This window comes from Apostichopus japonicus, chromosome 3 (assembly GCF_037975245.1).
Source record: "Apostichopus japonicus isolate 1M-3 chromosome 3, ASM3797524v1, whole genome shotgun sequence".
NCBI classification, from domain to species: Eukaryota; Metazoa; Echinodermata; class Holothuroidea; order Aspidochirotida; family Stichopodidae; genus Apostichopus; species Apostichopus japonicus.
Window position 1 is genome coordinate 19,396,488 of NC_092563.1, and position 15,639 is coordinate 19,412,126.

A 15,639-nucleotide genomic window follows, 5' to 3' on the forward strand; every position below is an offset into this window, starting at 1 on the left:
AACGCGAAAAGGAAATATAATCGTTAATAACATCCTGCGAATAGGGCAATATTCGCCCTAATTTGTATAAAAAACCATGTACATATCATGAACAACGTCCTGAATTGTAGCATCAACCTGAGTTGTCGAACAATACCACGTTGTTAACGATATTTACATGATAGTTGTTAACGATAATGTTAAAAGTAATACTTGAATCATTGTTTTGATCACACAATGTTTGAGTTGAGACAATGTATGAAATTTGTGGGAAGCTAACATCTCTGATACTGAAAATGACTTTGACATCTCACAGTATGTTTGTTCTCTTCGTATTGAGAGTTGCTTATGTAAAATGTGCATTCATACCACAGTAAATTTTCGCGATCCCTTTGACCACGTGCTTCAGTCACGATTTTGGTGCAACGTTCGAGTGTATAAAACAATGTATTTCATGCATCGTCACATTTAAGTTTGAGATGTTTAATCGACATTGCGTAAATATATATTGACATATTCGAATTTTCGTGGAGCTGGTTGTTTGCAAATACTGCAAAGCATCTAGGGTTAAATGTTGAAATCAGTGTTGAAATCTATGGTCGGATGTAGTCCGCGCTTCGCGAACAACACGAAGGGCGCACAACGTACAAAGTACATAGTCAATACATGTCACTGAACTAGTTTACTAAACCCGCCAAGCAAATCCACTCGTAAAACGAATCCAGTTCGTAGTTTCGAATTGCGAAAGGGATTGTGGGGTATTTGGAAAATACACAAACCTCGCGCAGCATTCTTACAAAATTTTCGACAAAGAAGACCGCTAACAAGTTATGCAAGAAACGAAGCTGGTAGGTACGGCGGTATGATCGATCCTTCACAGGTTTTAAGGATTTGCGCAAGTGCAAATCTGTCAAACAGCGAACATCTGTAATCTGCCATATATTTTGTGTAGAGCATAGTACACAAACTACAGGCAGTGAGACGATCCCATCTTTACAACTACACTAGAAAAGACCTAGATCATATTATAAACCCAATTGGTGTTGATCGCGACCAATGTTTTTTTCTCAGAATAGTAAAATTACTGTCACTCGTTTGACTTGATTGCCGACGGAAATTCACAGCATATGCAAAAGCATTTAATGGCCGGTTTATTTAAATGATTTTTTAGGTACAGTATTTTGAAGCTGGCATTTTCCCGACATTCACGGCATAGGCTATCTCTACATTGTGATAATAATAATAAACGATTTAATCGACCACAAATGTGGGAGAAACCCGCAAGGGCTTATTGATTACAACGAACACGTCGAGTGGCTTCCAATTCAACATTTTAACTCAAATTTGGGATCTTTTTCAATTGAAAAAGTCATTTCAGATGGGAAAACCGTAGATTGCTCTTGGATGAAAAAGCAGCCGTACTATGACCCGGCCGGGTATCGAACCTGATTACTAAGCCTCATTACTTCAAATGCCAACGGTCATTGTCCACTCGGCACAGTACCGGTATATTATTATTGAATGGTTCAATTAAATCAGTTTAAAATTACAGTATTTTTATGCTGGCATCTTCAAGTTGTCTCTGACACTCGATTTACTTGATTTTCGACACTACGGCATATCTACTCATTATTGAAAGGGCTCAATTAAATCAGTTTAAAAAAAAGTCCAGTTTTTATGCCGGTATATTGTCCAGACACTCGTTTAACTTGATTTCCGACATTTGCAACGTATGTATAGCCTATATAACTTTCGAAGTTGTTTACTGTGTAGCAGTGTTGCATTACATGCCGTCCAGGCCTACATATATATGGTAACTAGACTACAGCTAAATATATATAACTATACGCTTCCCTTGCGTAGAGCCAGAGTATTGTCAGGCTCATTATAACTAAGTATATAAGTAAATTGTGAACAGACTGTTAATCTCACATAAAATGATACAACTCACCAATATAATAAGAAATGAAACCAGGAGTTTGTGTCTTTGATTCTTGATGATTTCTCACACAAAGTTACTTACCATTTAACCGTAGATACTACATTATAGTCATTGAGTACTGCACTGCTCCTTGCACACCCAGAGGTATTAGGATTATATACGCATTGTCCTTCCCTCAAGTATATTGTGAAAGAAGAATACATTAATCTTCATCCCATTTTGTCACTGGTTCCCTCTATATTGTTTGACCCATAGTTTACGCCATAGTTTACGCCATTCTCCAGGGTTTTAGTATACCCTCACCCCTCTCAACAGGCCTGTATGTACCCTTTACCTGGTGGTTTCAATTGAAACAAATTAGAAGCTATAATATACAAATATACAGTAACTAGTATCCTAAGAAAGAATCTTTAATGTACAGTCCAGTACAGTTCTGCAAAGATAAATGATAGGAATATATATATATATATATATATATATATATATATATGTTGATACTAGATGAGACTAGTGGAACACTAGTAGTTGTAACTCGGAGTTTCACGCTTTGTAGCGATCTTCAGACAAGTGGTAGCTTCAAGATACGATACGATACACCTCGTGTTCTGCTTCCACCCGAAGGTGCTTCAGCAAACTAAGGAAATCCTTAGTCGGTAATTATTGAGGTTCCAAGTTTTTTTTTTTTTGTGCGTGGAAGGACACCGGCGAATTTCGCCTTCTCTTTTCGAATAGTGCCCTGAAGTAACGAGGCAGGGGTGTGTAATCCTGCTCCCGGGACCGCAATTTAACGTCCCCTCCGAAGGACGTGAGTACCGCTTCCACGTGTAGCCACTTTCCTACCACGAGAAAGGAGCGGGTGAAAATTGGTGTCAGTGTCGACACCGAGGTTTGAACCAGGGACCTCAGGTACTGCAGACGTGCACTCTCCCGTTCTGCCACCTCACCGCTCTAGTAGCTTCAAGTTATGCTCCATGAATATATAGGATCCTCGTCGGGATTACCGGGGATTATGCGGTTGTTGGTGTATTGTTCTGCCTGGGTATTTTCTTTCGCGTCCGTTCTGTTTGTGGGTTTGTAAGACTTTCTTCGGTGTTCGGCTGTTGGTGTATTCTCTTTTGCGTCCGATCTGTTGTTGGGGTTTTTTGCCTTCCTTCGGTGCTCGCTCCTTAGTTGTGTGTGGTTCTCTTGACGGTGTTTGGTGGTTGGACTGGAGCTCTTGACGGTGTTTGGTGGTTGGACTGGAGTTGTTTGGCCACGAAAACAAGTTCTACATAAACAACTCCAGTCCAACCACCAAACACCGTCAAGAGAACCACACACAACTAAGGAGCGAGCACCGAAGGAAGGCAAAAAACCCCAACAACAGATCGGACGCAAAAGAGAATACACCAACAGCCGAACACCGAAGAAAGTCTTACAAACCCACAAACAGAACGGACGCGAAAGAGAATACCCAGGCAGAACAATACACCAACAACCGCATAATCCCCGGTAATCCCGACGAGGATCCTATATATTCATGGAGCATAACTTGAAGCTACCAGTTGTCTGAAGATCGCTACAAAGCGTGAAACTCCGAGTTACAACTACTAGTGTTCCACTACACTGAAAACTTAAATTGGTTCACCGACTAACAAAACGTTAGTCCATCTGGTGCCTCTCCCGACTAACATAGCCTTAGTCAGTTGCTATACCGACTAATTTATTCCTTAGTCAGTTGGATTTCATAGTCGGTCATCTTAGTCCGTCAGCTTAGTCGATCAACAATTTTTTAGTCGGTAAATGTTTATTAGTCAGTTACATTAGTTGGTGACATTAGTCGGTCTTTACCGACTAATTTATATGAGCCACCGACTAGTTTACAGCAGGTTTTACATTAGTCAGGATGGTGCCTCTCCCGACTAACCTTTCTTAGTCGGTATCGACTGACTAGTTGCACTGACTAGATTCACTGAAAGAATTAAACCCGACTAGTTTCACTGACTAGTATCACTGAAAGAAAAGAGAGCAGAAGAAACACAAATAATGTGTACGTTGGCAGTATTTATTTCTGATAAAACTTCTGATGTCTACAAAAGGCTGACTTTCGACAGATAGAGAAGAAATCACTGTAAATAAAATCTGAAAATCTGATTTTTTTTTTCCAACAAAGTTAAGACAAGTTAATGGATCAAACATGAATCGCAAAAGTATAGCACTGCACAATAATGCAAAGTTGAGTCTTGGGCAAGGGTTCCTCATGACTTTCGTTTTAAAGTGGTACCCCAAATCGACACCAGTTAAGTCTTCACGAACAAAGAGTGTTTCTCTTAACTACAAATGGCCTCCCACTTGTCTTCAGGAAGCCAAAATCTGCACCATTATTGACCTGTGAACAGAAAATATGATATACGTGTAAGCACAGATACAGATATATATAGCACATGATAACTCACATTATCATAAACATACATTTACATTAAAATTTTATAACATATTGGGAGGTATACATTTAAATCTAGGTCCCTCAAATTATAAGCCAGGAATAGCAGCTTTACCAAATTATTATTTGCTTTGCACAGCATAACACCAAGTTATTTCTCAAAGCTTAATAATTATGTTAATCATGTTAATAATGATCCCAATAGACCAGGATCCCAGAGGGTTTGGTTAGCTGGGAAGGTAACCAATTGCCTTGTACATCACAATGTTCACAGTGCATTCCTGTATATGAAACCAGACGACTGGCAAACCGACTGTGGTGGGTGTGGATGGGAGAGCAATTTTAAAGTCACCTGATAGCTAACCTAGATCAATTTTCATGGTAACACATCAAAGTAAGTACAATATGTCAGGTATGGCCCAAGAGCAACAAATGGCCATTGCCAGTAATTATTGGTGGTGGGGTACCCCTGCCAGTGATCTATAATTGACCCCTCAAGGCTGACCTAGGTCAGCTCATGAGGTAACCACTTGAAACCTACTGGAAAATGTTGGTTAGGGCTTCAGATACAACTGATGGGCATTGCCAGTAATTTTTATTGGTGGGGTACCCCTGCCAGTAGACCCCCAAAATGCCCATCCCCCATTGACCTAGATGAGCTCATGATGTAACCAGTTGAAAACTACTGGAAAATGGTATCACTTCATATGTAAGGGATGGGAATTTCCAGTAATTTATATTGGGGGGGGTACCCCTGCCAGTAGACCCCCAAAATGCCCATTCCCTCATTGACTTAGGTCAGCTCATGAGATAACCAGTTGAAAAATTACTGGAAAATGATAGGTATCACTTCATATGTAAGGGATGGGCATTTCCAGTCATTTACATTGGTGGGGTAACCCTGTCAGTAGACCCCCAAAATGCCCATCCCCCATTGACCTAGATTAGCTCATGAGGTAACCAGTTGAAAAATACTGTAAAATGATTGGCAGGACTCTATATATATGTAAGGGATGGGCATTTCCAGTAATTTATATTAGTGGGGTACCCCTGCCAGTAGACCCCCAAAAAGCCCCCCCCCCTCATTGATCTAGGTCAGCTCATGATTTAACAAGTTGAAAACTACTGGAAAATTATTGACAGGATTCTATATGTAAGGGATGGGCGGACTCTGGCAGTGGTGGCCCACCAATATAAAATACTGGAAATGCCCATCCTTACATATGAATTGATACCTATCATTTTCCTGTAGGTTTCAACTGGTCAAATCATGAGCTCACCTAGGTCAATGAGGGGATGGGCATATTGGGGGTCTACTAGAAGGGGTACCCCACCAATAAAATTTACTGGCAATGCCCATCCCTTGTATCTGAAGTCCTAACCAAAATTTTCCAGTAGGTTTCAAGTGGTTACCTCATGAGCTGACCTAGGTCAGCCGTGAGGGGTCAATTATAGATCACTGACAGGGGTACCCCACCACCAATAATTACTGGCAATGGCCATTTGTTGCTCTTGGGGCCATACCTGACACATTGTTCTTACTTTGATGTGGTTACCATGAAAGCTGCTCTAGGTTAGCTATTAGGTGACTTTAAAATTGCTCTCCCAGCCACATCCACCACATTCGGTTTGCCAGTCATCAGGTTTCATATACAGGAATGCATTGTGAACATTGTGATGTACCAGGCAATTGGTTACCTTTCCAGCTAACCAAACCCTCTGGACTCCCGCTCTACAGATCAGTGAAATTTTGACCAAACTTATGAAGCTTGCACGTAAATGATATACTAGACTGGTTTTTTTTTAAAACAGGTTATGAAAAGTATCTTAAATATCATTAAACAGTTGGGTACAATAGTTAAACTCACTCTTCCATCTTTTTTCTCTATGGTACTTGTTCCTTTGCTTTTTGGACTCTTGGATAAACTCTTTTGTTCTGCGAAGGGTACCAATATATCATCTTAAAACATGTCTTTAAGCCATATATAACAGTTCTCCTCTTCTGTTGTTGCCTCCACACTGGTGTCGTACATCACAGGAAAGCTCACCCTTGACTTAGATATTTGGCTTTTCAATTCCTGCTGGAAGAAAGAAACAGCAAAGTATTCATCATTTGAAAAAAAATATATATAAAGTTGTCACCACAAAGTTATGTGAGATTTGCTTCCACTATAGTCTCAAAAAACAATCCCAAAGTTTGAAGCAGACTGTATAAAGCTGAAAATTTGAACGAGAGTGTCATCACCATTGCAACCAGAATCAAATGCCCAGAATACACAGATAATAAAACATGGGCTAAATCTTTGTTTGTTTTTATGATCTTTAAAAATATAAAATTTTAGAAACAGAAATGCACTGAGCCAACTTATTTATAGGCCTAATCGTTTTTAGTTGTTATTTTGCTTGCTCACATAACAAGCCTGTTTAGACCTAGGCTAGAGGAGAATCAGTACTTTGTTACACTAAGTTTGTCTTCGGTCGTTTTGATATAGTCTACTAGTAGTACTAAAGTATATAATGGACCGGCGAAGACTAGAGAATACCCAGAGTTTTAGCAACTGCGTTAAACTGTATCATCTGATCTATTATTTACGCCAATGAGTTTCATTCAATCTAGGATCAAAAAGAGAAAACTAATTAATCTTAACCTTTAAACTTTGCTACTAAACAGATATGCTTGAATTACAAATAAATGTCAAAAAACATCATAATCTAAGAATCGATGCATATTACATATACATAAACAGAATAATTTGAATTCGCGCAAGTGAACCCTGCACTACATTGGACAGAAAAAAAAACGTGCAATTAGACCAAACTAAACATACTCAATTTTCCGTTACTTCTACATAAAATATCAATGCAAATACAACAACTTACTCTTTTGGCAGTATACTAAAAGCACATGTTATAATAACTTCAGACTATCAAGCTTTCCTGAGAAAAAACGGTTAATACTTCTTACAGTAAGCAAGTCGACCGTGAAGGAATGTCGCAATTGTTTCCTGGGCGTGACCGGAAATTAAATACTAAAAAATGATAAATGAAAAGGTTAAATAGAACTGAAGCGTGCATCCTGACTGCTCGCAACATATAATACCGTTGACTAGCCAACATAATTTGTTCAGCCTACTGTGACTGTACGTTTGAAGGTCTAGCCTTGCTTATTCAATATCACAAAGCCTACCCATTTAGATTCACATGGGAAATTACAGGAAATCTTTACCAAATGAGTGTAGACTTCAAATAAACTATTGAGCCTTATGGTTCCTGCATTTGTTTGGGAATAAATAAGAAGATTATGTGCCACTGTTCAATCTAGCCCAATACACACATAACACACTGTTAATTGGTGTTTAGGATGCACACTTTAGTGTTGAGAATGCACTGCAGTACCCAGTAGAAGCCCATAGGCTACTCACTGTCATTGCACTTGTGTATGCGAAACGCCAACGTGACAACGGTAGCGTTACACTAACAATAATACAGTACTAGTGCCAGTGGCCTAACAATTAACTTTAATTTTACCTTCAAATTAAAGGAATAACAGGTAGGCCGATGATGCAGTTAATACTTCCATTCTTCTAAAGCCCTTCTTGGGTGATTTACGGTTGAAAGTTGCTTAGAGTGATCGTATGAAACTATGCCAAGCCCAGCAAGCTGCCGTTGCCTCTCGGTTTCCAAATTGAAGTGAATCGAATTGGGTTAAAATACATTAGTCTGTCGACACCGACTAAGCTACGATTATGGCGTAAATCGGGTGTCCGTATCGTTCTTAGTCCATGGGTTAAAATACCTTAGTCCGTCGCCACCGACTAAGCTGCGATTATATTTTCCTTAGTCAGTGTAAACTAACTAAGAAGCAGCGATGAAACGAAGATTTTTGCTAGTCCGTGTGCATTGACTAACGTTACAGACTAATTTAACGTTAGTCCGTGGCAATATTGACTAGTTTATTTTTTCAGTGTAGTCTCATCTAGTATCAACATATATTCCGCTCTGTCCAATGGACATAGAACACTCTGCGCCAAGATAGACGCCAACCTACTCTACTCTATATATATATATATATATATATATATATATATATATATATATATATATATATATATATATATATATATATATATATATATATATATATATATATATATATATATATATAGGTTGAACTACCCAAAGTGGTCAAAATAAGCAGAATTTCAATGAAATAATATTTGTCTCAAAGTAAAAACGTTAAACCTTAAGGTCTGCAGTTTGTAAACCATTATTTGGTCAGTTCAGTACTTGCACAGAACAGTAGGTTGAACAATAGCATTTCAAGGTTGATGAAATCAGTTTCTGTGCAACAAGGTTAACCAATACAAAGGAGAAGAGTAAAAGAAAGAATTCACACAATGATAAAATCTCTTACCAAATCTTTAGGATTAAATTTAATTCGTTCATGGACGTATCTATGGACAGAGTACAGAAATAAATCACACCAGTCATGTGAAGTTGAAGCAGCACTTGATAAAACTATTCATAGTCTTTCTTCAAGGTGATACTGTCTTCATTTCCGTTAAAAAGTGCACTGTACTGCCATCTGGTAAAGCATTTGCGCATGTAATTGGACACTTGACCTCAATAAGTCCAGTCCCACAACTTGTACATGAGATAAAACACCATCAAGACTTCCCCAATCTACTCTTTTGGGGGAATACAAATAAACCACAGCCATTTCACCTTTGTAGTTGGATGACCTCAATCGTTCATTACTCTGACATAGCAAGCTTTTGCATCCTTGTCCTTCCCTGCCATATTTCAGGGCTGTCAAATGCTGAGGTGGGGTTTGTGTAACCCATTATTTGCTTCACTAGGGTTGTTGTGCCCATATTGGGATCCTCTCTTGATCCTAACTTGAGAAGCTGAATAAAGTGCGATCGCCTTGAGAAAATTAGAGTCAATGTGTGTGAACATGTCTCTACTAGCTCACAAAGACTTGGAGGGTCTGCATCTTCCGTTTCATCTGTTACAACATTGTCAAGGGTGTGACTAAAACGAATGACAATTGCGTTACACATAACGAATGACAATATGTTGTACACACTAAAAAAATGCGTTGACTAAAACGAATGACAGTAATGACAGCACAGACATTTGCTTCAACCGGATATCACAGTTCAGACTTCGTGGGTATAGAAAGTACGGACAAGATATAGAGCACCTTAAAGTAAGCAAAATTGTAAGTCTGATTTTAAAAAGTAAAATTTAAAGTCATTTTTCCGATATTAATTGTTAGAAACTAACAATACTATAATCTTTAAACGGCTTCAGTTATCTTTCTATATAAATCTACAGAGGTAAAAAGCACAGCACTCAAGCGCATTCTCACACAAAAACTTTCCCTGTGGTTTCTATCCGTAAATTACACCAAAACCCTGCAACCACGTAACATGCGACTTTCTTCAAATTATTTTTGCGCAGAAGACCAATATTTACTCCACTCCGTTAATCTTTCTATATCTCCACTCAACACTGTCCTTCGTTGTCATTCGTTGTCATTCGCTGTCATTCGCAAATGATAATTAACCCTGTACAAAGTCAATTGTCATTCGGTCATTCGAACCACGCAACCACGTAACATGCGACTTTCTTCAAATTATTTTTGCGCAGAAAACCAATAACCGCATTTACTCCACTCCGTTAATCATTCTATCTCCACTCAACACTGTCCTTCGTTGTCATTCGTTGTCATTCGCTGTCATTCGCTGTCATTCGCTGTCATTCGCTGTCATTCGCTGTCATTCGCTGTCATTCGCTGTCATTCGCAAATGATAATTAACCCTGTACAAAGTCAATTGTCATTCGGTCATTCGCTGTCATTCGTTTTAGTTTGTCCCCATTGTCAACAATAGAGTCACTATCAGGCAAACTTGGCTGGAAGTTACTATGTGTTGATATCTACTGCAAGAAACATGCAGTACGACACTAAGGAAAGATGACATCTCCTAAATACTCTCCAGTGGTGGATTTGTGCGAAGAGGCCAATGGTTGAAATAACTGCTTGGCAGGATGGGTTAATTCACTCTCTGAGGCTCTGTAAAGTTTGAGAAAGAAAGACACATATGTCAACATTGCTTTGCTGTTTCTCTTTATGGAGTACTACTGTAAGAACGATCATACACATCATGAAATATGTGCAGTATTTTTCATAACCTATAGGCTTTCTATGTCGTTACTTTGCACCCCATGCTCTGGAAATTTCATGGGGATGTTAAGTACTTTCACCTCTGAAGTGTAAGAAGAAGGGGGGGGGCCTGACGTTTCGATCCTAGCATGATCTTCTTCAGAGCCTCTGAAAAGAAACCTATGGAAAGTGCGTCCGGAAGGCACATGGTCACTGTGTTCATCCCAGTTGTATAGTACAACATTACTTAACAACCATTCAATATGGCATAGCGCCCTTATTTTCCTGTCTCACAGTTGTGACTTTTAGTTTTTATCAAGGCCTGAAATGTTTTCAGGGGTTGGTGTGAAAGTTACATGGCACACACTTTGTTAATGAATGTTCCCACAGACTCGATCAAAACTTATCCCTCCCTTTAAAATTAATTTCAAATCCTACTTACTTACTGATTATATTAAAATAATTTTTGATATTGCCATCTAGCCATACGTTTCCCCTTTTTGTTTAATGTTTGTTCCGTTATTATATTAAAACGTATCGTTCTTTTCCAGTCATGATGTTTTCATTTTCTCTGTAAAGGGGATTCACATTCCACAAGCTATTTGCAGCTTCCTTGTGTAATCCCCTTAACCATTCATCATGTTTTAAGTCTATTGTATGAACATATCACTGTAAATTCTTTGAACATTGTTGGTTGAATTGAAGTTGAATTGAATTGTCGATGACCTCTGTGTCTAATTCTAAGCACTAAGGAAGTTTCTCCGACATACTGTTTTGTGCAGTTTAAACAATCATGTATAACATAAATAACCTCTGCGGTCGTACAACTAGCGTCCCCTCTTACAAAGTTAAACTGTTAGGCTGTACTGGAGCTTTGGAAGCCCAGGGCTAGTGAAGCTGGCAAACAGACCGCTGAAAAATTAACACCATTTACTTCGAATAGGCCACGGAAGGTCATGCAGTTGCACAACCAATCGAACACTCCAAGGACGCAAAGGCAGGTATCGCGAAAAAAATGTCCAACACTGTCCAACACTGTAGGTAGCATACGCTCATTAAAAGCCCCATTGACTTACACACTAAATTACAAAAGCAACGTGGTCCCTAAGTTGAGATAGAAGTTCTCACTAGCTAAAACCCCTACTGGATAGCTGACAAGCTGACCTTTCATGGCACCATCAATTTTCCGTATCATGACCGTGCAGATTGTTTGCTATCAGAGTCTGAAGTTTTCGTCACTTGTAAACAAACCTCTTCACTCAGTAGTAAGCAATTTTCGTACGCTGCTCCTGGGAGGCCTAAAGGGGTCTAAATTTGCCTCAACTTTTGCCGACCCGATTTTTACAACCACATGTACTCCATTCATGTTCTTTAACATGCAAGCCACAAAAACCAGATCTTTTGTGAATCGTGGGCTGTTTCGTACCTGAATTATTGCCATTAATGGCGGAACACCATACTTCCACCATATATACCATACATTAGGAGTGTTATCTCAGTGGTTAATGCCGGTGCCTTCCAATCATAAGGTTCCCGGTTCGAGTCACTCCAAAATAAATGTTTGTCGTCCAGTTACAGAGTTGTGGACAATTGACAATTCATAATTATGGACGTTGAATATGAATGTAAGAGACTGACTTCGGTCAGCTTGCGGCTTGATAAGCCAATGAGTTCCTACTTGCAGGAGAATCTTATAATACATACATGTACATGTTCCGCGCAATTTACCGATCTGCGCTATCTTAAGATTGCGCTGCGCGTTCTTAGGATCCTATAATTGCGCACCGATCTTAAGATTGCGCAAGGCCCGTCTTGCGCGTTTTATCGATACTGCGCTATCTTGCGATCGTAGCTGTATGGAGTATCTGAATCAAGTGATGGTGTCGGTACCTCATTAATTTTCTGCAACACTCAACTGACGTCATCATTAATCCTATGGGATGCCAAGGTGAAGATAATTCACGTCAGTTCGTAGGTATAATAAGTACTTAAAGGGACGGCTATACTGAGGCAGGTTTTTGTTCTAAATTTTTTTCTTTATTTCGCAATAAAATTGGTATAGCCTACAAAAAGAGTACTAAAACATCAGTTTTCATTGGGCATGTAGATTTCCTTTATGATGGAGATCAATTTTGTCTCATTTCATGCATGTTCTAAAAATTATTCATAGTTGTTCAGGTTGAACTGTGACACTTCTAAAGGACATCACTAAAAGAGATCAGCAACCAGTCTCCCTTTTCAGTCGGATTTCATCATTCTTATTAATCGATGTCCTCTCTGTTTAAGGATCTATTAAAACAAATCCTGTCAATAATTCGAGTTTAAGAAATTCATGTAATAAAAATAAATCCTGTCAACTGTGTTAATAGGTTCTTCATTTACAACACAACACATAAAAACTAAAAACATTGGAATTCTCAATGCAATGGCTAGCAACATTTATACAATATATAGATAATTTCAAGTTTACAGGATCATACAATGTATGATATTCGTCACCAAACTGATTCACGCATATAAGGACTGAATAGCCTAATGTTAGGCCTAGTTTTGGCACTCAGCACTGGTATATAGCGTGTGCCGATCGTAGCTGATAATGTCGTCTAGCAGAAAAGCTTTCTCTTGTTGCAATTTACTTTCACATTGCGAAAAGAACAGTAAATTGCAGAAACCAAAGTCAACAAATGATGGATGGAAGCTTTAACTTTGTTTTATTTCCAGTATTTGCAATTCACATTTCGGTTTTCTTAAAATAAAAAATAGTACCGTAATTCGGTCGGAAAAGACCGATTTTGGTACTAAACCATTTATCGCGATTTTCGCGAACGTTTAAACGAACGAAAAACCGGCCGTTTAAACGTTTAGGTCTTTAAACGAAAACTCACAGCCCTATATTGGCTACCCATATTTATTCATTTTGTGTTGCGTAGAATTTGGTGTGTTTGATATAAAGAAAAACTTGGCCCCTCCTCCCATGTTCTTTCCCGTATAGGCCTACAGTTAACACTAGCAGCTTGCTATTAACAGCTTGCGCAATCTTAAGATCGGTGCGCAATTATAGGATCCTAAGAACGCGCAGCGCAATCTTAAGATAGCGCAGATCGGTAAATTGCGCGGAACATACATACTTTCGCACGGGCCATGTTGTCGCTGCAGTAGATAGCGTCGAGAAAAGGTTTCTACCTACCAACCGAGAGGGGGCGCTTTTCCGCATGAGTCAAGTGATCGTGTTACAGTTTTTGACGAGAGTGACTTATATTTCCGAAGGTAAATTCTCTTTGGTGTAAGCTATCTATCTATCTATCTATATATATATATATATATATATATATATATATATATATAAATTGAAAACACCACAGACTTTAACTTATACATCTATTTACCAAAATTGATACAAAAAGAACGACATGTTTCGAAAGTAGCGACTTTCATCATCAGGTTACAAACGCAAAATGAACGAGTAATAGCAGATAAATGTACACTAGCAATAACACACAAGGAAAAGTAGATTAACTCAACAAAGATAACACTGGACAGTCAAGCTGCTTGTTGAGATTAGGTTTATCCCAATTGATGTGTAGACTTTCTTTGTTCCTAAGCTGGAGTTTAGTGGGAGCGGAGTCGATAATTTTGAATGAGTTGTTGTCACATAGCCGCTTACAGTTGGGAAATTTAGCTAAGTGTTTGTAAATATGTGAATTCTTATCGGTTTTTAAATGCTCAGAAATCCGTGTAGAAAGGTGCCTATGGGTTTCCCCTATATAACAAGCATTACAGCTTGTGCAGATGAATTTATAGACCACACGAGATTTAAGGTATGATGGAATCATGTCTTTTACTACACACATATTTCGAACTTTAAATGCGATAAACACTAATTTTACATCAATGTCTGTACAATGCGATTTGATCAACTGTCTAACTTTGTTTTGAACATGACCAGAGAAATTACCAATGTACGGGAGCTTGTAAAATCTGGTATTGTGAGAAACCGGGTCAATGATATTTTTCGGTGACACCTTGTTTTGTAAATACGATTTCACAACTTTGTCAATTAAGTGAGAGGGGAACTGATTTTTGCCGAGTGTGGATATAAGTCCTTTTAGGTCTAGGTCAAATCCTTTCCAAGAGTTGTTGACCTTGTACATTCTATCCACTAACGTTTTAATGAGACCAATTTTGTAAGAATACGGAATGAAACTGAAAAAATTGGTTAGTAACCCTGAGTACGTAGGTTTATGATAAACGGAAGTGTTGCAATGACCAGTGTTGCTGACAAGCACATCCAAAAATGGTAAAGATATCTGGTCCGTAACTGGGTTGCTTTTGGTGAGCAAGTGTGTTTGTAACATGCTTGTTAAGATCAATCAATTTCTACTCTGTACTTTGTCTTGGCAATTCGGCAAGGGGGTAAGGTACGGTTGGTGACAGCTAGGTGGGATGTCACGTTTCTCTTCGCTTGGAGCGAAAGAGAGTGCAGAGGCTCGTAACTGGCTCGGCGGTGTGCATTAGCCTTAGCTGAAAGAAATTGTTCAACTGGGCTGGTGTTGTATGGAACGCTTCAGGATTATCATCCTCTGCTTGGAGGATGGCATCGAAACGGCTGCCACTGACTGACGGGCCCGCAATATCTGGTCTAGTAATAGCGTACTATAACATTATTTTATAGTGTACCATGATGTACAATAGTGAACATAATTACTATAAAAGAGAAATACTTTAATCGGAAGATTAAAGAAAAACCTTAACAGATACGAGTACTGCGTAAAGTACTCACTGGAATGTGGCCCTCGGATGATATTGAGTAAGATCGTATGTGAGTGTAACCATGGAAAATCGGCTACCAAAAATGCTCCTCGTGAATTAAATGCCCGTCGACTCGTCGTTATCAATATAGTTCAGTAGCAGAATCCTATATCAATCAAAACAACGCTGGAACGTAGAACCACACTCGCTAACAATACTTATATCTCGCCCTTATAACAAACTTAAATAGGGAATTATACTGTCCAACACATGTAGTATGTTTTGGTAATAGCAACGTGCCATTTTTCAACTTTCTCTAATGATGAAGTTCACTTTAGTTGAAAATTTAACTCAATTTACATTGAAAGTGCCATTTTG

General features: G+C 38.7%; 1 long non-coding RNA gene across 1 annotated transcript; it reads right to left on the reverse strand.

The window, feature by feature from the left end:
• Positions 1-3,526: 3,526 nt before the first annotated feature.
• Positions 3,527-7,845, reverse strand: LOC139965374 (uncharacterized). Its single transcript, XR_011792227.1, has 3 exons — positions 7,224-7,845; positions 6,212-6,424; positions 3,527-4,289 (listed from the first exon to the last, which is right to left on the reverse strand). It is a non-coding gene; the product is annotated as an uncharacterized lncRNA (long non-coding RNA).
• Positions 7,846-15,639: the final 7,794 nt, after the last annotated feature.